The following is a 26880-nucleotide window of genomic DNA, read 5'->3' on the forward strand; positions in this document are numbered from 1 at the left end:
TCGTGCCATTGCACTCCAGCCTGGGCAAGAAGAGCAAAACTCCATCTCAAAATAATAATAATAATAATAATAATAATAATAATAAAATTAAATAAATAAATGGGGCCGGGTACGGTGGCTCATTCTTATAATCCCCACACTTTGGGAAGCTGAAGCAGGTGGATTGCTTGAGCCCAGGAGTTCGAGACCAATCTGGACAACATGGTGAAACCCCGTCTCTACAAAATATATGAAAATTAGCAAGGCATGATGGCATGCGCCTGTAGTCCTAGCCACTTGGGAGGCTGAGGTGGGAGGATAGCTCGAGCCCAGGAGATCAAGGCTGCTGTGAGTTGTAATAGTGTCCCTGCGCTCCAGCTGGATGACAAAGCAAGACCCAGTCTCAAAAACAAACAAACAAACAAACAAAGAGATACATGTCTGTTGCTTAAGCCACCCAGTCTATGATGTTGTTTCAGCAGCCCAAACTAAGATATGCTAAGACCAATCTTTCACCCCATTGGGTGAAAGATTTAGTATCCATTAAACACTAGACTAAATCAGCTATTAGAGTAGAGGCTGCAAACTGGTCAATTTAAAGTTCCAACCTGGCACAGTGGCTCACTCATTATTCTGGTGCTTTGGGAGGCTGAGGCAAGAGCATCGCTTGAGCCCAGGAGTTCAAGGCTATGGGCCCCTGCACTCCAGCATGGCTGACAGAGTGAGACCCTATCTCTAAAAATAGGTAAATAAATAAAGATAATGTTGGCTAAAAGATGCAAAGTTTCAGTTAGACAGAAGGAATGTTTCTGAGATTTACTGCACAACATGGTGACTATAGTTAATGTAATGCATGTTTCAGAATTGCTAAGATTTTAAATGTTTACACTACAAAAACAATGATAAATGTGTGAGGTGATGGATACGTTGATAGTTTGACTGAATCATTCCATAATGTATACATACATCAAAACATCACATTGCATCCCATACATATATGAAACTAGTATTTGTCTATTAAAAATTAAATTAAAAAAAATTTTTTTTTTTGAGATAGAGTTTCACTCTTCTTGCCTACGCTGGACTGCAATAGCGTGATCTTGGCTCACTGTAACCTTCGCCTCCTGGGTTCAAGCGATTATCCTGCCTCAGCCTCCCAAGTAGCTGGGATTACAGGTATGCACCACAACGCCCGGCTAATTTTCTATTTATAGTACAGATGGCGTTTCTCCATGTTGGTCAGGCTAGTCTAAAACTCCCAATCTCAGATGATCTACCCACCTCAGCCTCCCATAAAATTAAATTAAATTTAAAGAAAAATTTGTCATTACCACTAGATTTTATTAGTTGGAATTTACTTATTTATTTATTTATTTGATAGGGAGTCTTGCTCTGTCTCCCAGGCTAGAAGTGCAGTGGCGTGATCTTGGCTCATTGCAACCTCCGCCTCCTGAGTTCAATCAATTTCTGGCTAATTTTTATATTTTTAGTAGAGACAGGGTTTCACCATGTTAGCCAGGTTGGTCTCAAACTCCTGACCTCAAGTAATGCACCTGCCTGGGCCTCCCAAAGTGCTGGGATTACAGGCGTGCCCAACTGGCACCACCATGCCCAACTGGCATTTACTTTTTAATTTTTTGAGACCAAGTCTTGCTTTATCACCCATTCTGGAGTGCAGTGTCATGATCAGAGCTCATGGGAGCCTCAAACTCCTGGGCTCCAGTGATCCTCCTGTCTTGGCCTCCCAATGTGGTAGGATTACAGAGTGAGGCCTTGTGTCTAACCTCGTTGGCATTTCTGGTAAGAATTTTCCCTCCCTGCTCCTCCCCATCCAGGTCAACTGTCAAAATAAACTCACGGAACTTTTAATATTCAATGTGTTCTAATCTATTACCATTATCCTTTTGAATGCTCAATGCGTTTCACATCTGGCTGGCGGGAGACCCCTTAAGCCAGCTCCTGTGCCAACATGTCATGACATGAGCACGCTCTAGTTTCTGGCACAACATAGTTCACTTATACTTTCCTGGTCTCAGACTTGGAATTAGTCATTTCTTCAGGGAGCACTGTTCCTTACAACCTCCCCCGTGGGAAGTTGTACTTAGAAATAAAAATCCAGGTACTAGGTGTGTTCCTGTCCACAGTCCTTTCAGTGGACAGACCCACAAGATATACAAAAAACCCCACAAGATTCTTTTTCCCCTTCCCTGGTTCCATACTTATATCTCTCTTTTTCCATAGTGAGACCCTGATTTCCAGAAATATCACCATAGTTACTCATTTCATCTATCATACAATAAACAAAACATAGTTTCCAATTTATGACACAAATACTACAACCAATAACATGTCTACAAAGTAAAGGTCAAGATTTCTTTGTAGTTTTTTTTTTTTTCTTACTTAAAATATGAATTCCACAAAGAATATAGAATCAGGGTTTTAAGCTTAAAAAGTACTTGAATTAGGCCGGGCGTGGTGGCTCAAGCTTGTAATCCCAGCACTTTGGGAGGCCGAGGTGGGTGGATTATGAGGTCAGGAGATCAAGACCATCCTGGCTAACACAGTGAAACCCCGTCTCTACTAAAAATACAAAAAATTAGCCAGGTGTGGTGGCGGGTGCCTGTAGTCCCAGCTACTTGGGAAGCTGAGGCAGGAGAATGGCGTGAACCCGGCAGGCGGAGCTTGCAATGAGTCAAGATCCCGCCACCCCACTCCAGCCTGGGCGACAGGCTCCATCTCAAAAAAAAAAGAAAAAAAAAAACTTCTTACTTCTCCTGCTTTCTTATCCCAAAGGTGGCATACTATATACTGTACTATGTCTTGGTTTTTTCACTTAATAATATATCCTAACAACCATGTCATGTAAGTTCACAGGGCTCCTAGTCATTCTTTTTTTTTTTTTTTTTGGCTGCCTAGTATTCTATTGTATGGATGTACCATTGTTTGTTCAACCATTTTCTTAAGAATGGGCATTTGGATAGTTTCCAATGATTTCCTATTGTAAATATGCCTTTAAAAAACACCTTGTGGCTGGTCTTGGTGGCTCACGCCTATAATCCCAGCACTTTGGGAAGCTGAGGCAGGTGGACTACCTGAGCTCAGCAGTTTGAGACCAGCCTGGGCAACACGGTGAAATCCCATCTCTACTAAAATAAAAAAATTGGCTGGTGTGGTGGCGTGCACTTGTAATCCCAACTACTCACGAGGCTGAGACAGAATTGCTTGAACTGGGAAGGTGGAGCTTGAAGTGAGCCAAGATCGCGCCACTGCACTCCAGCCTGGACGACAGAGCGAGACTCTGTCTCAAAAAAAAAAAAAAAAAAAAAAAAAATCACCTTGTACGTATCTTTTCATATTTGTCAATGAGCATCTTCTGGATAAATTCCTAGAAGTAGGGTTGCTGGGTAAATGTGTATGTAGCTTTGTTAGATACTGCTAACTTCCTCTCCATTGAGGGTGTACTACTGGTTTGTACTCCTGGCATTGATTATGCAACCTAGGTAGACCTTGCTATGAGGTGTTCTAAGCTAAGACTTTCCTTAAACCTAGCTGAGAGTCCTTCACCTTCCTACCAATAAACACACTGCTCCAAACTCCCTTTGCCACACCCCAAGTGAAGTGGCAGAAAGGCAAGAGGAAAGGGGTCTTATTAATCCCATCCCAGTTCATTGTCCCAGGGCTTTGTGCATGCAACTTGGGAAACTAGAGCAGAGGTGAGTGATGAGGCTGAGGATCTCAGGCAGTCAGGAACTGGGGTGAGGAAAGGTAGAAATGGGGGCTCTGCCCCTTGGCACCTATGTTCTCAATCCTTTTCTTTCCTTTGGCCTCTCCACTATCCCTTCACACACAGACTGCCTCTCAACAGCCTCTTCTCTGACCTGGGGCCCTTGGCTCTGGTTCTCACTAGATCCTGCCTGGTTTCCCTCCTCAATCCAAGTTCCTGTAGGCTGAACACAGAGGACTGGCTTAAGGTAGAGGCAGAAATAGAAAGTCCCTGTCATTTCTGTTTTAACATGTGCAGAGGAAATAAGTCAGTGGAACAAGAATGGCTCACACAAGGGGAAGAGGAAAGAGGACACAAAGAGAGATACTGGCAGAGGAAGCCAAGGGCAAAACATTCCACACAAGCATTTTGGACTCCAGCCCCAGGGCCTGCTCTAATCCTATGACCTACAGAAAAGGGGAAATGAGTGGAGAAAGGTTGTCATCCCAGTCTGACAAGGCAGAGGCCTTGCTTTTCTCATCGTTCTTTCCTTCTCAGCCCTACCCACCAAATACCGACTGGGATGACAGGAATCAATGCTTATCTAAGAAGCAGGGAGCTGGACTGGGTAGGGAGCCTGGAAGAATTCAGATTGCCTGAAGAATCCTTCCAGAGAAGGATAGTTAAGACTCTGGGTGGGGTGTTCCCCTTCAAAGTCAGATTGCTAATCTAACCTTGGAGTTTGGAGCTAATCTAACCTAAATCAAACAGTTTTTTAGGGGTGTGGCTAACGGGGTTTGTCTTGGTCATTCTGGGGACTAAGAATGAACAAGATCCTTTCCTCTCTCCAAGGTTTAGTGGGTCTGCAATGCTCTGTCCTAGTGGGCAGGGCTGATCCACGTCTTTGGGTGCTGGGTCCAAGGCCAGGAGCATTGAAAAAAAAAAAAAAAAGAGAGAGAGAGAGAGAGAAAAGTGCCCATCGGGGTTTCGGAGTTTTGGAGAGAAGCTAAATTCTTGAATAAGAGGCAGTTTGCAGTGGAAGTCTTGACCTGCTGACAGGTAGCAGGGAGCAGTCCAGCCCCTGTTCCTCTCAGGACCTCGGGTCAGTGGGAGTGGGGAAGAGTAAAGCCTCCCGATATCCTGGCCCAGGACGTCCAGCCCCTACACACCACCTTACCTCTTCCAGCACCCACACCTTCGGCAAATTCTAACCGCTCTCCTTCTGCCCCTAACTGGGTCCTCTCATTTTGATTTTCTTCTGACAAAGACCACAGCAATGTGACAAATCTGGCTAGCCACGCCCTGTCACCTCTACCGTGGAGAGCAGGCTTTCCACTGTGCAGAAGGGAAACTGGAGGCCAGAAGGCGGGTTAGGAACTCGCTGGCATCAGGCTGATTCCAGGGCCCCCCAAACTGCCCGTACTTCTCTCAATGCGCGTTGACCCTGCGCTTTAACGTCCCAGGCTCTGTGCTGGGCGCTGGGAGTCCCAGGGGTAAGACGGGCTGTGCTCCTTTGACTTGACCTTCAATCCAGAGACTTGGTGGTAAATGGAAGGGAGAAGGGTCTGAGGCTCGGCACGACCTGGGAGGCAGGAAGCCTCCGTTGGCAGCTCAGTTCGCATTCTCCACGGAGTTCTCAGACTACGGCAGAGGCCGGGAGGGTGGAGCCCAGCAGCGGAGAGGCTGACTGGGCGGGGTCGCAGAGGCCGCGGAAAGCAGAGGGGCCGCGGGGTTGCGCAGTCGATCCCGCCCCGAGCCCCGGGGGAAGGGCTGAGACTGCGGGAGCCGATTCCCCCCTTTGGCCGCGACCCCAGGCTCAAAGCCGCGGGAGCAGGCAACCCAGTGCGCGCTAAATAACGACCTCACGGAGAAGCAGTCCCTGAGCCCGTCAACATCGACCCCTAATCAGATTACTGAAAATAGGAAGGCCGGCTGCAGGAACAGTGACACTCTGGGCCCCCACGATGGGAGGCCGCGGCGGAAGCGGCGTGATTTTCGGGGTTGCACCTCAGCAAGATGGTGGCAGGGAGGATGGGACTCCCGAGGAGGAGCAAAGAAATGGATCCCCTCCCTCCAGGACACGGGCATTGATTCTGTCTTGGGGTCCCTGCCCACTGGGGAAGGCCTCATTCCCTTATCGACCAGAATACAGGTAGGGAAGAGTCTAGCCAATGGGGTGCAGTCAGATCAATTAACACTTCAAAATGAAAATCGGTTCCTGTTGCTTCCTCAGCCCCGAGATGAGCTCTCCTCTAAGTGTTTTGCTTCCTTCTCCCCCAGTTTCTCAGCTGTAGCCTTTACCACTCCTCCAAGCCCTGGGGCTGAAGGCAGGTGTTTCCTCTCCCCCAGCCTGATTCCCACAGATCTGTCTGCTTCAGGGTTTAGGGCCCACCTTCCAGAACACGCCTTACCAAGCTGCCACCATCCTTCCTGCCCCTCCCAGAGTCTGCTCCCCAAGCCACCACCCTCAGCCAAGGAGGGTAACTCAGCTCATGGGCTAGGAGGCCTCTTTCAGTCCCCTTCTTCATAAACGCTCCTGGCCCAGCCCCTCCTCACCCCCAGGCTCCTTTCCTGGGCCTGGCCCAGCCTGGAATAAGCCTGGTCTCCCTCCTCCAGGTAGAGGGCCCAGAGTGAAGGGGGCACAGGAGGGCGTCCAATGAGAAGCCCTGGAGACAGGGCAGCTTGGGGAGGGGCTTAAGGAGCAGGGTGAGGGTCTCTAGACTCCCTGCCAGACTCCTCACCCAGAGGAGGGAGCACTACAGAATGGGATTTTGTTTCCCTTCCCTCCCCAACTCTTTTCCCCTCTCCACAGGGGCCTCAGTTGAGTGTCGGCCTATTTCTTCATCTGACATTCCCCCTGGCTGGCCAGCAGGCGCCGGCATCATGTCTGCAAGTTATTGTAAGTCCGGCAGGAATGCCCAGGAGGGAGGTGCCTCTGGCCAGCAGAGTGCCCACTTCCCTCCCAAGATGTGGCTGCCACTCCTGCACCCTCCACACCCAGTTGGAGAAGAGCAGTGGGTACCCTCAGGGAGGTGGAGTGTATGAGGCCAGACTGGACTCGGGGAAGGATGCCAGCAGCCCCCTCTACCAAGAGCGAACCAAGTATGTAAGAGAAAGAGAGAAGGGAGAGCAGGAAGGACAATCCCAGTCTTAATTCCTAGCTCTTCAGCAAACCAAGGAAGTGACCCAAGACGCTCAGGGACCCTTCCACAGATGCCTGTGGCCCACCCCATCTGCCAAACACTCACCAGCCCCACAGTCTCCAGCCTTGAAATCGGAAACTTTTCAATTCACCCTTCTCCTTCCTCCCCTTTGGGACCAGAGATGTGTGGGGCGGTGCCCTCGGAGACACTCATACAGTTGGTTCTGGACGCTCACACACTCTCAAACAACAGCGGTAGGAGGGAACTCCCAGCTTTTTCCACAGCTAATTATAGATGTGAAAGTCTGAGGATGTTTTGCAAGCAGCACAGATAAACTGCTGAGGTTTCTCTGCAAAGCTAAAGAAATTGAATTTGTGCACTCTCCTTTCCCCACTCCTCCCAACTTCTCCCGGCCCACCTCTACCCCATGGCCCCAAAGTGCCCCTCTCCTAGTTCCCGCTGCAGCCCCCCTTTCCTGCTGAAGATTTCTTTGGTTCCTTTTTTTTTCCATCTCTCTTTTGGGCTTTTGAGAAAGGGAACAGACACGGAAAATATTTTTGCAACAGTTTTCCATCCTGCGTCTCATTCCCAAGCCAAGGGGGAAGGGGAGGGCAGGAATGGAATGGGTTGAGGGAGGGGAGATAAATGTTTTTTCCAAGAGCTCAATTTTGATGTCAAAAAGAGTCCCTCCATTCCCCTACCCCATAGCCCAGGAATGACAAGAACTAGGAAAAGAGAAATAAATCACTTATTCGACTATACAGTTTCTCAGAAAACAGTATTTGAAAAATCTGTGCACACACACATATTTTTAAAAATCCTCCAAACCCAGTCGCATGAAATATGCTAGAAAGAGGAAAATTGGGGAGTTTTGGAAGCCACTGAGAGAAAAGAAAGAAACAAAGTTTGCAAATCACAAGTCAATTCATTCTCTGCAAGCCTACCTCTCTTTCTAGCAAAGATCCAGGTTTCTCCAAGCGGGACTCTCCCTCTGGGTTTCCATGGATGGGGGTTGGGTGGGGTGACCACCCACCAGACTCCCCAGTGTGGCAACCAAGCTGGAGACGCTGGCTTTGCTCTCTTGCCTCTCCGGCTAAGGCCGGGGAGTGGGCTGGGTCTCCTCCCCCTGCCCTTCCAATGGGAAGGACCTCTCAGGTTCCTGAAAGAAAAAGGGTGCAGGAGAGCTAGACGGGTGTCTCTGATCTTGCTCTCTTCAGAGGATGGTTCCCCAGGAAGTTCGTGCCCCCCTCCCAGCCCCCAGCGTTGGACAATCTCAACAGCAGAGCTTTCTTAAGAAAATGCTTGTCATGGCAACAGCTCTAGCTAACTCGGGCCAGACTGGCTCACCAGCTCTCCCCAAGCAGTGCGGGAAGAGAGAGGGGAGGGGCAGGAGCTGGAACAGAGGTGGGACTTGGCATGAGGCCAAACCATTACTCTACTGTTAAGGTGGCCCGATTCCTGCGGTTGCTTCCTGGTTCGTCTTAAGGGGGAATGGGGAAAGAAAGGGAAGAAATCCTCTCCCCTGTCGGCTTTCTTCCCCACCCTTGCTCTCACTTGTTGAATAGAAAGCTGAGTAGGGGTGGAGGAGGGGTGAGGGTGGAGGTGGGGAGTGGATGTGGGTGGCGGTATTCAACGGTTGCTGGGCGGAGGGGGAAAAAAAAGGAAGCTTCAGCAGGCGGTTGGCTTCCTGCAGCTCCTACGGGCCTCTCAACTCAACCCCTTACTCACTTACATCCAGGACCCAGAAACCCAAGGTGTCTGTGGACACTTGTATGTCCCCTCCCACCTTCCTGCTCCTGTCTGAATGGGGGTTCCTTGGAGAAGGAGAATAAATTGTTTTGTAAACGCATACACACACACACACACCTCCTCCCCGACACCTTATATACAGGTCACATTTTGTTCCCTCTTGCCCCTGTACCCACCAGAGGTATACTGACAGTGCATGAAAATAGCTGCCTACTTTTGAGTCCTGCTATGCATGGGCTATAACACCAAAAGCTTTGTCTATACGATATCATTTCTAGTCCTCATGGCAATCTTGAAAGGTACCTGTTATTAGCCTCATTTCCTAGCTGAGGAAATTGAAGATTGAGTGTCTGGCCCAAGGTTATACATCTGGTTCATGCCAGAGCCAACAATTCAAGGCCAAGTGAGACGGACTCCAAAGCCCAAGTACTTTCCTGTACTTGTATCATACTCCGGCACACGTTTCCTTTTCAATTTGGACACACTCAGACATCCATGCACACTTATACACAGCCTGTAAACTGTTAATCACACCCCCATACCCACACACCCACTAGCATTGTGCAACAGTGCCACCCATAGATTTTGCATAGAACTTTATGGCTTTCAAGCACAAACATGCACCATCAGCTGGTTCACACAACAACACATCTTCATTGACTGACAGATTCCCACACCTACCTCAGCAAACACACTCATATTTATATGCTTGTGGAAGGCACATTGACATATATCTCACAGGTTATAGCTATGAGCTATGCTGTGAAGAAGGTGACTGGCCACTACTTCCCAAACTTTTAAACAGAGAGTTGGGAAAAGGCCTCTTTGATCCTATCATTCTAACCCAACACCTCACACCACCCCTGTCCTTCTTTGCTGTCATCCCTGCCCCCAAGAAACAGAGCCACACGCACATGGAGAAACAGAGTTGTGAATTAGACCCAGGGGTTCAGTTTCCCCCGTGTCCAATTAGCACCCTTCCCAATGTTCTGTCATTTGGGTCCTCTTTTTCCTCTTCATTTTCTTACCCTGTTATTTCTGTTTTCTTTTTTTTTTGAGACGGAGTCTTGCTCTGTCGCCCAGGCTGGAGTGCAGTGGCATGATGTCGGCTCACTGCAAGCTCCGCCTCCCGGGTTCACGCCATTCTCCTGCCTCAGCCTCCTGAGTAGCTGGGACTACAGACGACCGCCACCACGCCCGGCTAATTTTGTTTTGTATTTTAGTAGAGACGGGATTTCACCGTGTTAGCCAGGATGGTCTCGATCTCCTGACCTCGTGATCCGCCCGCCTCGGCCTCCCAAAGTACTGGGATTACAGGTGTGAGTCACCGCACCCAGCCAGTAATGTTTTTAGACTGGTTGGGCTGGGCTCAGAACTCAGAGTTCCTCAATGTGAGGCTGGAGATTGCCTGCTGTCATCTGAAAACACAATCCAAAATAACCCTGGCTAGGGTCAGTGGCTCATCCGTGTAATTCCAGTACTTTGGGAGGCTGAGGCGGGAGGATCACTTGAGGCCAGATTTCAAGACCAGCCTGGGCAACATAGCAAGACCCACCCCATCTTTACAAAAAAAGTAAGAGAAAAAAAATAAGCCCCTGCCTGTGCTTGTGCCTCTCCCTGCCAGCAGCCAAAGAAAGTTGCAGGGGTAGGGGGAGATTTTAGGGACACCCTCCATAGAAACTGTGGGTTGTTTAGTCCTTTTTGCCTAGTGATTGACCCTCCCACCCTCAAGGCACTTACAGGACCAAAGGTGACCTTTGTTCTCATTTCAGCCTCTTGCAACTCCACTGGTCACTCTCACCTTCCCAGGGCATTTCAAGAACAGAGTTGGTACCTTGTTAGATTCCTTCCTTCCTCCCTCCCTCTTCCCTCCCTCTCCCCTTCCCTTCTCTTCCCTCCCCTTCCCTCCTCTTCCCTCCCCTCTCCTCCCCTCCCCTTCCCTTCCCTTCCTTTCTTCCTTCCTTCTTTCCTTCCTTCCTTCCATCTCCCTTCCCTCCTTCCGTTCCCTTCCTTTCTTCCTTCCTTCTTTCCTTCCTTCCTTTCTTCCTTCCTTCCTTCCTTCCATCTCCCTTCCCTCCTTCCCTTCCCTTCCCTTCCCTTCCTTTCTTTCCATCCCTCCCTCCCTCTCTCTGTCTCTTTTTCTTTTCTTTCTCTCTTTTTTCCTTCCTTCCTTCCTCTCTTCCTTTCTCCCCCCTTCCCTCCTTCCTTCCCTCCCTCCCTCCTTCCCTCCTTCCTTCCTTCCTTCCTCTCTTCCTTTCTCTCACCCTTCCGTCCCTCCTTCCCTCCCTCCCTCCCTCCCTTCCTTCCTTCCTCCCTTCCTTCCTTCTTTCTTTTTTTCATTATAGATCTCCCTGTGTTGCCCAAGTTGGTCTTAAACTCCTGACCTCAAGTGATCCTCTCACCTCAGCCTTCCTGGAAACTGGGACTACGGGCATACCCCACAATGCACAGCGCCTTTGTTAGATTTGGTAGACCCTAGAAAAATGTCAACTTCAGGAGCCCAAATCAATTGTTGGGGAAGACATGAGAAAGAAAGGAAAAGAAATGAATCAGCCGAACAGAGCTGCAGATTTAACGGCTTGTCAGGCTCCCTGCTGGATGGCACCAACATGACATTTTAGCACCAATGAGTGTCAGTTGCATCTTTATCATAAGAAAGCCAGTCTCTGAAATGACTCTTTAAACGTATTAAAGTATATTTTAAGCTCATCTGCAGTGGCTGTGTGTGGAGGCATTGCCTAACTGTTCAGTAAACTTGTCTTGGGGGAATAACAATTTAGGCCAGATGTATGGTCCCATTAAAGAAGAAGTCTGCTTTGGCTGCCTGTTTTGTGGGGACTGGGAAATGATACCTTTTCATAGCTGGTTATTATTGGAAAGGTAAGATCTTCCCCTCAAGCTCCCTGGATTCCAGCGAGACAGGCTCTGCCTGGGAGGTACTGTCAAAAGAGGCTCTGATGGCTATCCCACCTCTGGCTGGCGAGGATTCAGGGGCAGGCCAGGATGATGACTTTCAGGGTGGCTGCAGATCCTCCCCTTGACCGACTGTGGGGTTGTGGGATGAGAAAAAAGGAACCTCCTTCCTACTCCATTCCCACCCCAGGTCTGCTGCAGACAGGAGGGAGGTATGTTGTCCCCAGAGGACAATGTGACCCCAGAGGAGCCGAGTGGACCGTAGCCTGATCTCTGTCACTGAGCTGACCACTAAGGCCTGTGTTTTCTGGAAAGTTAGAAGCCTCGGTGCTTCGCTTCTTGCAGCGGCAGATTTGAGGTCTAGAACGGGTAAAAATAAACCTATCCATAAAAATAACCACTAGATGTGGGAAAATGGAGTTGGCCCCACTGGGGCAAGAAGGAGGACACTGCCTCTGGCATCAGAAGTTCATAGTCTGCATGTTCTGCTCAGCTCTGAGCAGTCCTGTTTCCCTCTTCTCCCAGCCATCCTCTTGACTTCACAGGTTCCTGTTCTTTAGGTCTAGCCTGGCTCTCCTCAGCCTCCTGTCCTCCCCATAGCAGGTCAGTCTCTACAGGGCTTACATCACTGTGGACGCTGTCCCTACCTCATCTCTCACTTGAGGAAAATGCAGTCAGCACTGTCTCTCGCTTAGGTGTTTAACAGAATGTGTTCCTCTGCCTCTCGATGGCTCCACCTTGAGTTTTCCAAATCTTCCTCACCATTTCCTGCACCTTCCCCAAATGCAGACTTCATGACTCCCTGTTGTGAATATCTACCATTTTCCCTTGGCTAGAACAGCAGCCATTTTCCCCATGCCCGAACCCAGTTCTTTGGGATGTCCTTTCTTCTCACTGTTAAGATGGAAGCTGGGCCAGGCATGGTGGCTCATGCCCGTAATCCCAGCACTTTGGGAGGCCGAGGTGGTCGGATCACTTGAGGTCAGGAGTTCAAGACCAGCCTGGGCAACATGGTAAAACCCTGTCTCTACTAAAAATACAAAAATTAGCCAGCACGGTGGTGCGCACCTGTAGTCCCAGCTACTCGGGAGGCTGAGGCAGGAGAATCGCTTGAAACCAGGTGATGAAGGTTACGGTGAGCTGAGATTGAGCCACTGTACTCCAGCCTGGGTGCTAGAGTGAGACTCTGTCTCAATAAATAAATAAATAAATAAAAATACAAAAAAAAAAAAAAATCACTGGGCATGCCTGTAATCCCAGGTACTCAGGAGACTGAAGCCTGAGAATCACTTGAACCCCAGAGGCTGAAGTTGCAGTAAGCTCAGATTGTGCCACTATACTCCAGCCTGGGTGACAGAGCAAGACTCCATCTGAAAAAACAAAACAAAACGAAAAACAATGACTGAAAATGACATTTTATTGGCGGTCCTAACCCCACCTGACCCAAGCTGAGCCAATTACATCCTTTCCTGAGAGTTTTGCACTTACGATCAAATAGAAAACAAGGCTTGGTTCCTGCTGTGAATACTGTGAAGAGAGAGACTCTGGAAGCATCAGGGGTCAAGTTCCCTACCCCCTGGAAGACGCCTGCAATAAATAAGAATACAGCTCGCATGCACACAAGACAGGCAGAGGAGAAAGCTAAGGAGTGAGTGCCAGCAGCATTGGAGCTCGTTGTACCTCATATCCCACTGTACCCCTGCCTTTCCTGCAAATGAGTTACATGACTCATTGTGCATGCCTACGCTAGATGAAACTAGGTTTTTTGGTCACTTGTACTAAGTAATGTAGAAATGTAGTGTAGAAAGTAATATACAAAGTCTTTGAGCTAGTACCTACCATTTAGATTCAGTCATTTCTGTGCATTTTATTCATTCAGTAAGTATCTCTGAATACTTACTATTCAATTTAGCATACATTTATTGAATGTCTACTGTTTCAACATCTACTGGGCCCAGATGAAGTATACAGAGGTAATAAGCCTATAGTTTAGTAGAAGGAAAAGATATTTTCACAGTGTAAGTAGCTATATCAAAGATGCTATAATATTTTAAATGTATTTACTGAATGCTTACTATGTGCTAGGTAGTACATATTAAAAGATGAAATATAAAATGCTAGGAAACGCTAGGGAGTGATTGCCTCAGATGGGAATATTAGAAGACTCTAGGAAGGAGATAATATTTGCAAGTACCTGAAAAATCTTGGAAAGCAAGCTTTAAACTGTTTTGGATGGGGGTGGGGTTAGGGTGGGACATGAGCAAAGCTCTGGAGGTAGAAATAGAGAACGAGGTGGGTGGATTGCCTGAGACCAGGAGTTCGAGCCTGGCCTGGGCAACATGGTAAAACCCCATCGCTAGTAAAAATACAAAAAATTAGCTGGGTGTGGTGGCACACACCTGTAATCCCAGCTACTTGGGAGGCTGAGGCACGAGAATAGTTTGAATCCAGGAGGCGGAGGTTGCGATGAGCCAAGATTGCGCCACTGCACTCCTGTCTGGGTGACAGAGCGAGACTCTGTCTCAAAAAAACAAAACAAAACAAAACAAACAAACAAACAAACGAATAGAGAAGAAAGACGGGGGAGGTGGTTTAGTTTAGTCAATGGAGGGCCCTGAGTGGCCTCACTGGGTCTATGTTTAGCAAGCTGGCTGTGGCAGTAGTGTGTAGGGTAGACTGCCTGCAAGCCTAGAGATGATGGGAGGGATAATCCAGGCACAATGCATTACTAGACAATGTTATGGAACATAGTGATATGTAACATAGTCCCTGCCTTCCAGAAGCATCTAATCTGGTTGTGGAGAGATATAAAGTGAATAACAACAGAATAAAGTATATGCTGAAGTCTAAAACTTTGTTCCAAATGAAAAATCTAGTGAAAGTTTAGCAAAGGAAAGCTGAAGATGGGCTGGAAGCTTTGCAGAAGGCTTCTTAGAGTTGGTGAGACTCCAGTTGGACTTTTTGATTATTTCTAATGCTTTTCTCTCTACCTCCTTGCAGAGCAGGCCTGGTGATGGCTGCAGGGTAGAGAAATGCATTTATCAGAGTAACTTCTGCCCCCATGTCCTTTGTCTATCCTTATTATACAAAACCCAGGGCAAGGGTTCTAATGGGGAAGAAACTGGATCCAGGAAGACCCATTGAGCTCCAGCTAAGGGACTGGGGGCGTGAACGCTAGGCAGAGATACCAAGGCAGAAGTCCTTGGACTTGACTTAGGTCAAGATGGCAGGAGATCAGAGAAGGCTGCTAGATGGAGACACAGATAGCCAGGGTTTACCCTCCAAGACATTCTCATGTACAATGAAAACAACTTATTCTCTGGCCGGGCGTGGTGGCTCATGCCTGTAATCCCAACACTTTAGAAGATGAAAGCGGGCAGATTACTTGAGATCAGGAGTTCGAGACCAGCCTGGCCAACTCTACTAAAATAAAATTTAAAAAAAAAAAAAATTAGCTGGGCATGGTTGCATATGCCTGTAATTCCAGCTACTCAGGAGGCTGAGTTCAAGCCTCCTGTTCAAGCGGGAATCGCTTGAACCCAGGAGGCGGAGGTTGCAATGAGCGGAGATCGTGCCACTGCACACTCCAGCATGTGTGACAGACTGAGACTCAATCTCAAAAACAAGACCAAAAACAAAAAACAACAACTAATTCTCAAGTTCAGATTAAGCATTGCTTCAGTAATCAGGGAGGGTCTGCTCAGGGAAGATAATAGTGACTTCAGCTGAGAGGGTCCAAGAAAGATAAAAATGGATATTTCTTGCTGTATTTATATGAGAGATAAGCAAATAGCAGCAGCTGTTTCAGCAGCAATAGCAGCAGCAATGGCAGCAGCAGGCTGGGCTATTTCTCCACTGCAAGAACCTTGATGAGTCCTCCATGGGAGGGCTGGCTTCCAGCTCATCCCCTTGCTGAGTGTGGGTGGTCTTCTACACTTGACAAGCAACAGTTTCGTTTTTCCCACTTCCTGGGATTCCTGTGAGAGGACTGGATGGAACAGCCTTTACAGAGATCATTAAAAAGGGTGTCTGAATCTGCAAGGGTGGGGTGCAGAATTAAATCAAAGGACACTTTCTCTGAGGGCTTGAGGAGCTGGTCTCAGAGGACCACCTAGTTACTATCACCACAGAGATCTCTGTGGCTCAACTTTTGTTTGTCGGGTTTTTGTTCTTTGTGTATTGCTGGTTTCATGCTCTGATTCTATGAGGTTTACTAGGGATGCCAAGCGTTCTATGTTACTCTGCGATCTCAGGCGGCCGCTGTGTTAGAGGTGGGTTAAACTGGGCAGAGACAGCCTGTGTTCATGGGAAAAGCCTGTGTGTTGGGCTGTGTGCTCCTGGAGGGAGGGGATTGTCTCTTCTCCATCTTTGCATCCCCGGTGACTAGAACATCAAAGGCATCTGTGCGTACTGTTAAATGAAGAAGTGCAGAATTTGACATGAGAAAACCTGAAACAGAAGGTGAGGGCCAGAAACATCTTTCTGATCCAGGACTTTCGATAATATGCAGAATTTGTTTGATTTACTTGGGTGCATATTTTGCTGTTCTAATTTCATTCTGGTTCAATTGCTTTGGAAGCTGCAGTTGTTTGATTTTAATTTCACTTTGAACTCGTTAACTAAGCTGTTATTATTTTTTTAAATGCAAGTTTGGTTCATGATTTGTTTTTCTAATCAAACATTTGTCTCTCATTTATTTCAGGGTATAACAAATTAGTGCCATTTAAAATAGTTTTGGTTAATGGTTGGGTTCAATAGAGCTGAGGAAGTGAGTGTGGAGTGAAGGGAACAAGCGATGATTTTTAAATTGAATTTTGAATCCTAATTAGAGAATCAGCAATGCCCTAAGTACTCATTAAGTTTCAAATGAAGATCAAAGGAAGTCCAACTGGAAGGATCCTTGCTGACCCCATGCTAGATAGAGTTTACAACCTGTCCCACCCCAGACCCCCCTGTTCCAGAGCCTTTAATAGTTCTGTGTTTGCTCAGTACATTGCAGTTTACAAACCCACTGAGCTCCAGCTGAGGGACTACATAAAATATTTAATTTGATCCTTGCCATAGTCCTATATGGTAGGAAGAATTGGCCATGAGTTATTCCCATCTTACAGTTGGGGAAACCGAGGCTCAGAAAGGCTGACTATATTGTTTGGTATCACACAGTTCATGGTAGAAATATAACACAAATCCTTTAACTGCTGGTCCAAGGCTCTTTCCCTTGCCTTGGTGTGACAGGCTTTCTTGCCCTCTACATTCCAGGCCAATTCTGCAAGCTTCAGGATCCACAGATTTGGGGAGAACTGGGGAGAGAAGCCCTGGCCGGGAGGGGATGCTGGGAAAGGAGGGGTGGCAGTGGAACCTATCTCCATGCCAGGAACTGAATCCCAGCTCTTCTGCTTCTCAAGATGACACTGGAGCCTGGATTTCTGAAACTCACCTTCTCATCTTGGGGAGACCACAGGAGGCAGGCCCTCCTAGAAACCTAGTGTACAATTTACTTTGTGGGAGATGCTCAGCTCTCTTTTCAGTCTCTCCTTGACTTAAGCAGCTCCTGACCCCCATCTTCATGACCCCTCCAGGCATACAGCTAGTGAAGCCATGGCTTCCCAGCCTGGCCCTGGCAAATGCTCAGGTTGTGCGCTTACCTTTCAGTCATTCATCCAACACTTTGTGAGCCTACTATGTGCTAAATAGTAGTAAAAAGCCACTTTACCTGCATTATTGCCTTTTACTTTTGGAATCCTAAGAAGTAGGTGTTGTCCATGCTCAGTGGCTCACACCTGTAATCCCAGCACTTTGGGAGGCTGAGGCGGGTGGATCACCTGAGGTAAGGAGTTCAAGACCAGCCTGGCCAACATGATGAAACTTTTGTCTCAAATAAAAATACAAAAATTAGCAGGCGTGGTGGCAGATACCTGTAATCCCAGCTACTCGGGAAGCTGAAGCAGGAGAATCACTTGAACCCGGGAGGTGGAGGTTGTAGTGAGCTGAGATGATGCCACTACACTCCAGCCTGGGCAACAGAGTGAGACTCCATCTCAAAAAAAAAAAAAAAGAGAGAGAGAGAAAGCAGCATCCAGGCCCATCCCTGAGTGTCTGGGGCAGCAGAGAAGAGAGAAGTTTTAAATGTCTGTCCAGGCTGTGTGTCCATCTCACTGTAGCAGCCTCCAGAAGGCAAGAGCTAAGAATGGCGAAAATGTCTTATGCTCACTGCAGAGGCTCTTGGTCGGTGGGGTAGGAAGGTGGGAAAAGGAAAACTACTCTCTATATTTAACCTGGGAAGTGTGCAGTGTAGAGGTGGAGACCAGGCTACTGGGGGCAGAAAGCTGGACTGGGTGAATTTTTGCTTTGTTTTGAGATGGAGTTTTGCTCTTTTCGCCCAGGCTGGAGTACAATGGCGCGCGATCTTGGCTCACTGCAACCTCTGCCTCCCACGTTTAAGCAATTCTCCTGCCTCAGCCTCCTGAGTAGCTGAGATTACAGGCATGTGCTACCATGCCCAGCTAATTTTTGTGTTTTTAGTAGATATGGGGTTTCACCATGTTGGTCAGGATGGTCTCATACACCTGATCTCAGGCGATCCATCTGCCTTGGCCTTCCAAAGTGCTGGGATTACAGGCATGAGGCCCCAGGCCCAGCCAACTGGGTGAATGTTTTTAAAGAAACTGCTCACTACCCAACAACTGTCTGCCTCACTCTGTTCCCCACTCCTTTGGGTCTTCCCAGACCTCTGGAGAAGAAGATACCCTGGACTCTTGGGAAGTCTCTCCACCCATACCCCTGCCTCCCAGCTGAACTGCAGATGGCTCAAAAGATAGAGAATGCTCAGAGAAGGAGACTTTGCAGCCTCTCTGGGTTACACAGCCCTGCTTTTAGCTACTAGATGCAAGCAAGTTCTTCAGGAGGTCTATTCTTAGTCCTTAGTGCACACTCTCGTGGGGCACCCACCAGAAACAAAAAGAGAGCAGCAACTGAGATATGAGGCATTTTAAGACTTTTGCTGAGTCTTCCCCAGCATCCCCCTCCCAACTGACTCGGAGTTCTACCTTAGAGGCCCTTTCGTCTACTGGAACTGAAAGTGAGGATGACAGAGAGAGGTGGTCACCAGAGGCAAGGAGGAGTGGGGGAGGCATTGCTCCAGTCTGGCTTCATCTGCCTTCTTAGCTTCTTCTGGGACTTGGTGTCAGGGATAGGGAGAAAGTTTGTGGGCAGGAAAAGCTAATCCTGTTGTGTAACATGGAGGAGTATGGGTTATCTGTTAGGGGCCACAGAAGACATTTTACTTTTGTTTTTATTTTTTAAATTAATTAATTAATTAAGTTAGAGACAAGATCTCACCCTGTCACCCAGGCCGGAGTACAGTTGTTCAATATTGGCTCTCTGCAGCCTCAACCTCCTGAGCTCAAGCAATTCTCCCACCTCAGCCTCCCAGGTAGCTGGGACTACAGGTGCATGCCACCATGCCAAGCTAATTTATTTTTATTTTTTTGTAGAGACAAGGATTCACACCATGTTGCCCAGGTTGGTCATGACTCCCTGGGCTCAAGTGATCTGCCCACCTTCCAGGAGCCACTGTGCTCGGCCTTATTTATGGTTTGCTGAGTGGCCCTTGCAAAGTGTTCAACCTCTCTAGGTCCTGTGGGTTTCCCACATCTGTGGCACTGGTGTACAGGTGGAGGACACAATGGGCTGTCTTTCCTATGTAGGGTGAAACCTGAAACGTTGCTAATTAATTTGAGGGAAAGGCCCAGGGCAGCACCTTGAACCAAGATCCTTGGGATAAGTTAGAAACACAGAGGCAGATTCTGGAACTATGGGCTCCAATGACAAATGGCATCTTCAGAGGTCATCTGGTTCTTCCCCTCCACATTCTAGGCAGGCATGCCCTTGCCACTACCCAAATAGTAGCTGATTCTGAATTGAGGGAGATTTCTGGAGAAGATAGTCTCATAGCCTAGCCTTATGTGAACACACTTTTTCCAAGTCAGCTACCGGCCTCCATTGCTGCACTTCCTGTTGACCATGGAAGTTGCAGCACCCTGATGGTCCATCCTGACCGGACCACCTGTTTTTTGGGACCATAGGATACCACTCACCACAAGAGGTCATAGTGCCCAAGCTGTAATCACAAGTATGGAGCTATAATTTCTGCTTGGTAGTTACCCCAGTGCAGTCAATGTGTCAATGTGCTATCATCTCCCTGTGATAATCAGCCTGACAATAACCAACCTATTATGCTTCTTGCATAATAAAGGTTGAGGAACAGCAGTCACAAAATAACTGTGGCTCAGATCTATCTGCTCAGCAGTTTCTTAAGACTCAGCTCTATGCCACCTCCTCTGAGAAGTCTCCCGGGTCTCCTCTCCCACACCCAGGTTAGGTGTCCTTCAGGGCTTCTGTAGCACTGCTCGGTTTCAGACCTTGTTCTTCACTCTGAAGCCTGTATATTCTCTTCCTAAGACTCTGCTCCTGGGGTCCATGGCTCTGGGACCTCTGACTTTCCTCCATCCGTACCCATTGCTCCCATTTGTCTTTTCTGTTTGTTTATTTATTTATTTATTATTTATTATTTTTTTGGAGACGGAGTTTCACTCTGTTGCCCAGGCTGGAGTGCAGCAGAGCAATCTTGGCTCACTGCAACCTCTGCCTCCCGGGTTCAAGCAATTCTCCTACCTCCACTTCCCGAGTACCTGGGATTACAGGCTTGTGCCACCACACCCATCTAATTTTTGCATTTTTAGTAGAGACGATGTTTCACCATGTTGGCCAGGCTGGTCTCGATCTCCTGTCCTCAGGTGATCCACCCGCCTTGGCCTCCCACAATGCTGGGATTACAGGCGTGAGCCACAGCACCCCGCCCACTTGTCCTTTCTTGTCTTTAACGTTTAGTCAGCTGTTTCAAGTTCACAAGGTAGTTTCTTACGGAGTCTGGCCTCTTGGTGGATAAGCTCAACCCCAGTGAGCTGAGAGGTGTACAGACACTGGCATCCGGTCCTGTCAGCACAGGCTTCCTGGCGCACCAGCTTCCAGAGCCACATTTCTCGTTCCCTCTCCTGAGTTTCCATTCCTTCCATCTCACTCCATGGCCAGGGACATTTCTCTCACTTTCTACTGTCACACCAGAAGCAAAACCTTCTCTGTCCAGCTGTCATCACAGCTTACCTCAGTTACCTCAGCTGTCATCACAACAAGCTCAATTCCAGATCATCAGATCTCCTGAATTATAAAACTAGAATCTCCCAAGTAGTTTCTACCTCTTTGAGATACTTGGGACAGATTTTTTTTTGTTTGTTTGTTTTTTTTTGCTAAACATTCTTTACTTTTCTTTATTTTATTTTTTTACACAGTTTTCCTGACTACCTTATGGGTAGTTAAATCAAATGCACAGAATTTATGCCAGGCTCTGTTTTAAGACCGAGACAAAGGTGGATACGACTGAGCCCCAAGGGTTTGTCAGAAGTTCCTCATATTACCCATCGATTTAAATACTTTGCCGACTCCTGATACATACTTTAGTGGTTGCCTGGATGCCACTGATTCAAAATGGGATCCTTAGTGGTCATGTGTAGTCTTGGCTGCACTCTGATTTTTCGGAAAAGTCACTGCACTTTCAAGAACTTACAGTTTGGGAACACTTCACTCCTAGCTCCAGGAATGGGCATGTAACCAGAATCAATGAGACTCAGTTCTGGGACTTTGGTTGAAATTGTTACCAACAGAATCGAAAATAGTTGGGTAGGCCAGGAACGGTGGCTCATGCCTGTAATCCTAGCACTTTGGAAGGCCGAGGCAGGCAGACTACTTGAGGTCAGGAGTTCGAGACAGCCTGGCCAACATGGTAAAACTCCATCTCTACTAAAAAAATACAAAAATTAGCTGGGCGTGGTGGTGCGGACCTGTAATTCCAGCTACTTGGGAGGCTGAGGCAGGAGAATCACTTGAACCTGGGAGGCGGAGGTTGCAATGAGCTGAGATTGCGCTACTGCACTCCAGTCTGGGTGATAGAGCAAGACTCTGTCTCAGAAAAAAAAAAAAAGAATATATTTGGGTACACACCTGGAGTTTCTGGGAGCCATCTTGCCAATGCCTGTCTGAGAATGGGGCCAATGTAGAGGAAAGCCCAGCTATGAGTTGGAGGGAAATTAGTCCTGACCACATCCTGTGAGCTCTGTGTGCAGCTGGGCCTGATATATACACAAATTTTGCTCAAGTCAATCACAACTGGATTTCTTTTAATTGCAATGGAAAAAATCCTCACTAATATTAAATTCAGGGCCCATATTAATTAAAAAGAAAAAAAAATTGCCTCTTCCCACTAGCCCTAGGGAACAGGAGTGAATTTCTCTTTCTTTGCATATCTCCTGTTATATATTGGCCTTTTTTTTTTTTTTACTTCCTTTCCTCTTCAAGGCTTTTGCTGGGGTTTGGTATATCCTGATTTCATCAAGATAAGCATGCTAGAGTGTGTAGATGGTGGTGGAAAGGCAGGCCTCCAGACATTGCTGTCCTGGTAGTGCAGGGCGGCTAAGGCCATGAAGGGCTCCAGAAGCAAGGAGCCTTAGGACCCCTCAGTTTGAGGTGGTCTAGCCTGCGGTTCATCCCAGGAACAGCCCTAAGGGTGTTGGGTTACTAACATTGAGTAAGGGAGTAGCCGTTGGTCAATGGCTTGGTCTCAAGGACAATTATACATCTTTTTTTTTGAGACAGCATTTCACTCTTGTTACCCAAGTTGGAGTACAATGGTGTGATCTCAGCTCAGTGCAACCTCTGCCTCCCAGGTTCAAGTGATTCTCCTGCCTCAGCCTCCCGAGTAGCTGGGACTCCAGGTGTGCGCCACCATGCTTGGCTAATTTTTGTATTTTTAGTAGAGACAGGGTTTCACCATGTTGGTCAGGTTGGTCTCGAACTCCTGGCCTCAAGTGATCTGCCTGCCTCAGCCTCCCAAAGTGCTGGGATTACAGGCATGAGCCACCGCATCCAGCCTGTTATACATCCTTCTGAGAAGTCATCTGTGATGGTTAATACTGAGTGTCAACTTGATTGGATTGAAGGATACAAAGTATTGATCCTGGGTCCATCTGTGAAGGTGTTGCCAAAGGAGATTAACATTTGGGTCAGGGGACTGGGAGAGGCAGACCCACCCTTAATCTGGGTGGGCACCATCTGATCGGCTGCCAGCATGGCTAGAATATAAAAAGCAGGCAGAAAATGTGAAAAGAGACTGGCCTAGCCTCCCAGCCTACATCTTTCTCCTGTGCTAGACGCTTCCTGCCCTGGAACATCAGACTCCAAGTTCTTCAGTTTTGGGACTCAGACTGGCTCTCCTTGCTCCTCAGCTTGCAGACAGCCTGTTGGGGGGGCTTGTGATCATGTGAGTTAATACTTAATATTAACTCCCCTTTATATATATCTATCCTATTAGTTCTGTCCCTCTAGAGAACCCTGACTAATACTTTGTCCAACTCTGCACTTCCTGATTCTTGAGCCTGAAGTAAGTATCCTTTTTGTCCCCAAACTCTGAGATACCTGGGGCCTTACTCCTATTTTTTTCTCTCCAAGGACCCCACCATTAAGAGAAGCAGCTGGGGTGATTTTACCCACAAAAGCAAAGGGATCTGGAATTCAGTCGGTATTGATATTAAATCTAAAGATCACATTTAGCCAGGTGTGGTGGCTCATGCCTGTAGGTCCAGGACTTTGGGAGGCCAAGGCGGGAGGACTGCTTGAGGCCAGGAGTTTAAGACCAGCCTGGGCAACATAGCGAGACCCCATCTCTACAAAAAATAAAAATTAGCTGGGCACGGGGGCCCATGCCTGCAGTCCCACCTACTTAGGAGGCTGAAGCAGGAGGATCAGAGATTGAGGCTACAGTGAGCCATGACTGCACCACTGCACTCTAGCCAGGGTGACAAAGCCAGACTCTGTCTCAAAATAAATAAATAAATAAGGTAAAGATCACATTTTTAAATTCAATTAAATGTAATTAATTTATTTTTTACGAGGTTTCACTCCATCACCAGGGCTGAAGTGCAGTGGCATGATCATAGCTCACTGAAGCCTTGAGCTCCTGGGCTCAAACAATCCTCTCACCTCAACCTCTCCAGTAACTAGAACTATAGGTGAGCACTGCCATGCCTAGACACTTTTTATTTATTTATTTTTTATTACAGAGATAGGGTCTTGCTATGTTGCCCAGGCTGGTCTTGAATTCCTCACCTCAAGTGGTCTTCTGGCCTCAGCCTCCCAAAGCCCAAACCACTGGGATTACAGGCGATCACGCCCAGCTAAATGTCACACTTGAGATAGGTCACATCATTAGGGTATTTCTCTACCAACTAGATATTGCTCGAATGCATTAGACTGGCAGAGGCGTCTTCTTATGGTGCACTGCAGACAGATCTGTCAGCCACTCCTTCTGCCTGTTCCTTTCCTCTGTCTTCCTAGTTCCTGCATCTATTTTGGCTCCTGGCCAGGTTGTTTTTGAATTATCATTGAGAGAAGCAGTACTCGTATGAATTATCTCCATGGCATTCTTTCCCTCTGGCCTCCTTTTCTTCATCTGGAGATTCTGAACCTTGATAAGAAGGGCATCCTAACCAGCAAACACCTGAAAGATGGAAAGCATATCCCAATCCAGGAAGAGTGCAGCAACCCTGACTGACAGGCTCCTTTGTCTCCTGAGAGCCTCCTTACCAATCAGACAGGGGACCAGTGCCTTTCAGTTCTTAACTTGGCTGTGTGCATCTGTGGATGCCTCCCCAAGGCTGGATGCTACCTTGGCTGGGGCCCTTCTGGATTCAAATTGTTCCTTCAGTGACCACCACCCCCTTGTGGAACCCAGACAATTGGCTGCCCCATGGGCTGCCTGCACTATGCCCTACTAGGCTGATGAGATACCCAGCACTACCTAATTTCACATTAGCGTGGAGACACTTGTGTTCCCTTGGGCACTGTTCCTAGCTTGCCTGAGGTTTGCCCCAGCCCCAGCCTCTGTAGCTGTGTCTGCACTGATGTCTCAGTCTGGGTCTGCCTGGTTATTTTCCTTCCTAAAGGCCCCAGCCACCTTGAACTAAATCAGTATCATGGAAAGCAGAAAGGTAAAGGAAGAAAAACCCTCTGGGCCCCTCTGCAGGACTTGTGCCTTAATCCTGGCTGTGGTGGTGGGAAGCTCCCTCATGCTTGCTCATCTCATGCCTGGTTGGCCAGTGGCACAGAACAGTATGGGTGGCTTGGACTCTGAGAGCCATCTATATTCTGGACCCTAAGCCCCAATCCCATTAGGCTAATGCGCTAACTAAGCTAAGTCCATTCATTTATTCGGAACACAAATAGCTTTACCATCAAGTGTGTGACTGGCTTTGTACCAGCTGTAGGAAGAGTTACGAAAAGGTTGTGGTATAGTTGCATGTAACACCCATGAAGAATGAACCAGTGACATAATAAAGCAAGGCATGGGCCGGGCGCGGTGGCTCAGGCCTGTAATCCCAGCCGAGGCAGGCGGATCACTGAGATCAGGAGTTCAAGACCAGCCTGACCAACGTGGGGAAAGCCCGTCTCTGCTAAAAATACAAAATTAGCTGGGTGTGGTGGCGGGTGCCTGTAATACCAGCTACTCGAGAGGCTGAGGCAGGAAAATCGCCTGAACCTGGGAGGTGGGGGTTGCAGTGAACCAATATCACACCATTGCACTCTGGCCGGGGCAACAAGAGGGAAACTCCATCTCAATAATAATAATAATAATAATAATAATGGCAAGGTATGAATGACATGAATGTCCCAGAATGGTCTGTGATGTGTTGTTGAGTGGATCAGAAGAGAAATGCTGTGTGTTCAGAGTGATGAGATGAGCGGACACTGGGATTGTCAGAGAAAGTCCATCAGGAGTTGATGTGGATCTTGAAGGTTTCAGGATCTAGACTGGGCAGGCCTGGCCTCCCAGGGAATGACTGGAACCAAGGCAGGGAGGCCTGAGCTTCAGAGGAATCATCCCTCAAAGAATACCAAAACTGAAGCCAGGGGTTTCTGTCGGAGGTCAGCAGAAGATGAGAGGGTGACTCTTAACAACTTTGGGGAAAATCAAGAACTTGGCCATCAAAATAGTGAATACCATTTGTTGCTGAAGTGCTTTATACAGATAAAGGACTCACTAAATCCTTAAAACAACCCCATGAAATCAGCACCATTATTGCTACCCCCCCACCCCCGCTTTTTTTTTTTTTTCTTTTTTTGAGACGGAGTCTTGCTCTGTCGCCCAGGCTGGAGTGCAGTAGGGCGATCTTGACTCACTGCAACCTCCACCTCCCGAGTTCAAGCGATTCTCCTGCTTCAGCTGCTTGAATAACTGGGATTACAGGCACATGCCACCATGCCCATCTAATTTTTGTAGTTTTGGTAGAGATGGGGTTTTGCCATGCAGGCTGGTCTTGAACTCCTGACCTCATGTAATCCACCTGCCTTGGCCTCCTAAAGTGCTGGGATTATAGATGTGAGCCACTGTGCCTGGCTCTTCCCCATTTTTAAAGATAAGGAAGCTGAGGGCTGGGCATGGTGGCTCACACCTGTCATCTCGGCACTTTGGGAGGCCCAGGTGGATGTATCACTTGAGGTCAGGAGTTCGAGACCAGCCTGGCCAACATGGTAAAATCCCATCTCTACTGAAAATACAAAAATTAGCTGGTGGGGTGGCATGTGCCTGTAATCTCAGCTAATTGGGAGGCTGAGGCAGGAGAATCAATTGAACCCAGGAGATAGAGGTTGCAGTGAGCCAAGATTGCACCATTGCCCTCAGCCTGGGCAACAGAGAAGACTCCATCTCATTTCTTTTGAAATAAAAATAAATAAAAAATAAAGATAAGGAAGCTGAGACCCAGAGAGCTGAAGACCTCAGAGATGTGTCAGGATTTGAATCTGTGTGCTGTCAAAATACTTGCTTTTCTCATCATGCCATGCTTCCCATCCCAACCCACCCAGCCCCTCTTTCCTGTGGGTCCTGGTGACTCATCCTCTTTCTTGGCAGACATTGTGGTTTTCAGACATTGTGGTTTTTGATAACTCAGTAAATGAAGTCATCCTGTTGTTGTTGCTGTCTCTGCTCCTTGGGCCACAATCCCGCCCCAGTGTCCTTGTGCTGCCTCAAGGCTCCTGGTTGCTGGAGCAGGAACTCTTTTAGCTACTGTTGCTTTTTTTTGTTTGTTTGTTTTATAGTGTCTTTGAAAGAACATGATTTCCCCAGGGGGTGAGCCAAGGCTATTTAAGTGATATGCTCAATGCTATCTAACAATGTCTTTCTTGTTTTTTTTTTTTTTTTTGAGATGGAGTTTCACTCTTGTTGCCCAGGCTAGAGTGCAATGGTGCGATCTCAGCTCACTGCAACCTTCCCCTCCCGGGTTCAAG

General features: G+C 47.7%; 1 protein-coding gene across 8 annotated transcripts in view; it reads right to left on the minus strand.

The window, feature by feature from the left end:
- Nucleotides 1-8192, minus strand: part of ATP2B4 (ATPase plasma membrane Ca2+ transporting 4) — a 117579-nt gene extending 109387 nt beyond the window's left edge. For 6 of the 8 annotated variants that reach the window (XM_017851562.1, XM_017851556.1, XM_017851565.1 and 3 more), the window contains exon 1: nucleotides 7770-8192. The gene's annotated coding sequence lies outside the window, so the exon portion shown is untranslated. Of the gene's footprint in view, nucleotides 1-4859; nucleotides 4978-6930; nucleotides 7045-7769 lie in introns of those variants that run through there. The other 2 variants (XM_017851557.1, XM_017851560.1) reach the window with 2 other exon arrangements.
- Nucleotides 8193-26880: the final 18688 nt, after the last annotated feature.

The sequence above is a fragment of the Rhinopithecus bieti genome, unplaced genomic scaffold (assembly GCF_001698545.2).
Source record: "Rhinopithecus bieti isolate Rb0 unplaced genomic scaffold, ASM169854v2 scaffold_33903, whole genome shotgun sequence".
Classification (NCBI taxonomy): Eukaryota; Metazoa; Chordata; class Mammalia; order Primates; family Cercopithecidae; genus Rhinopithecus; species Rhinopithecus bieti.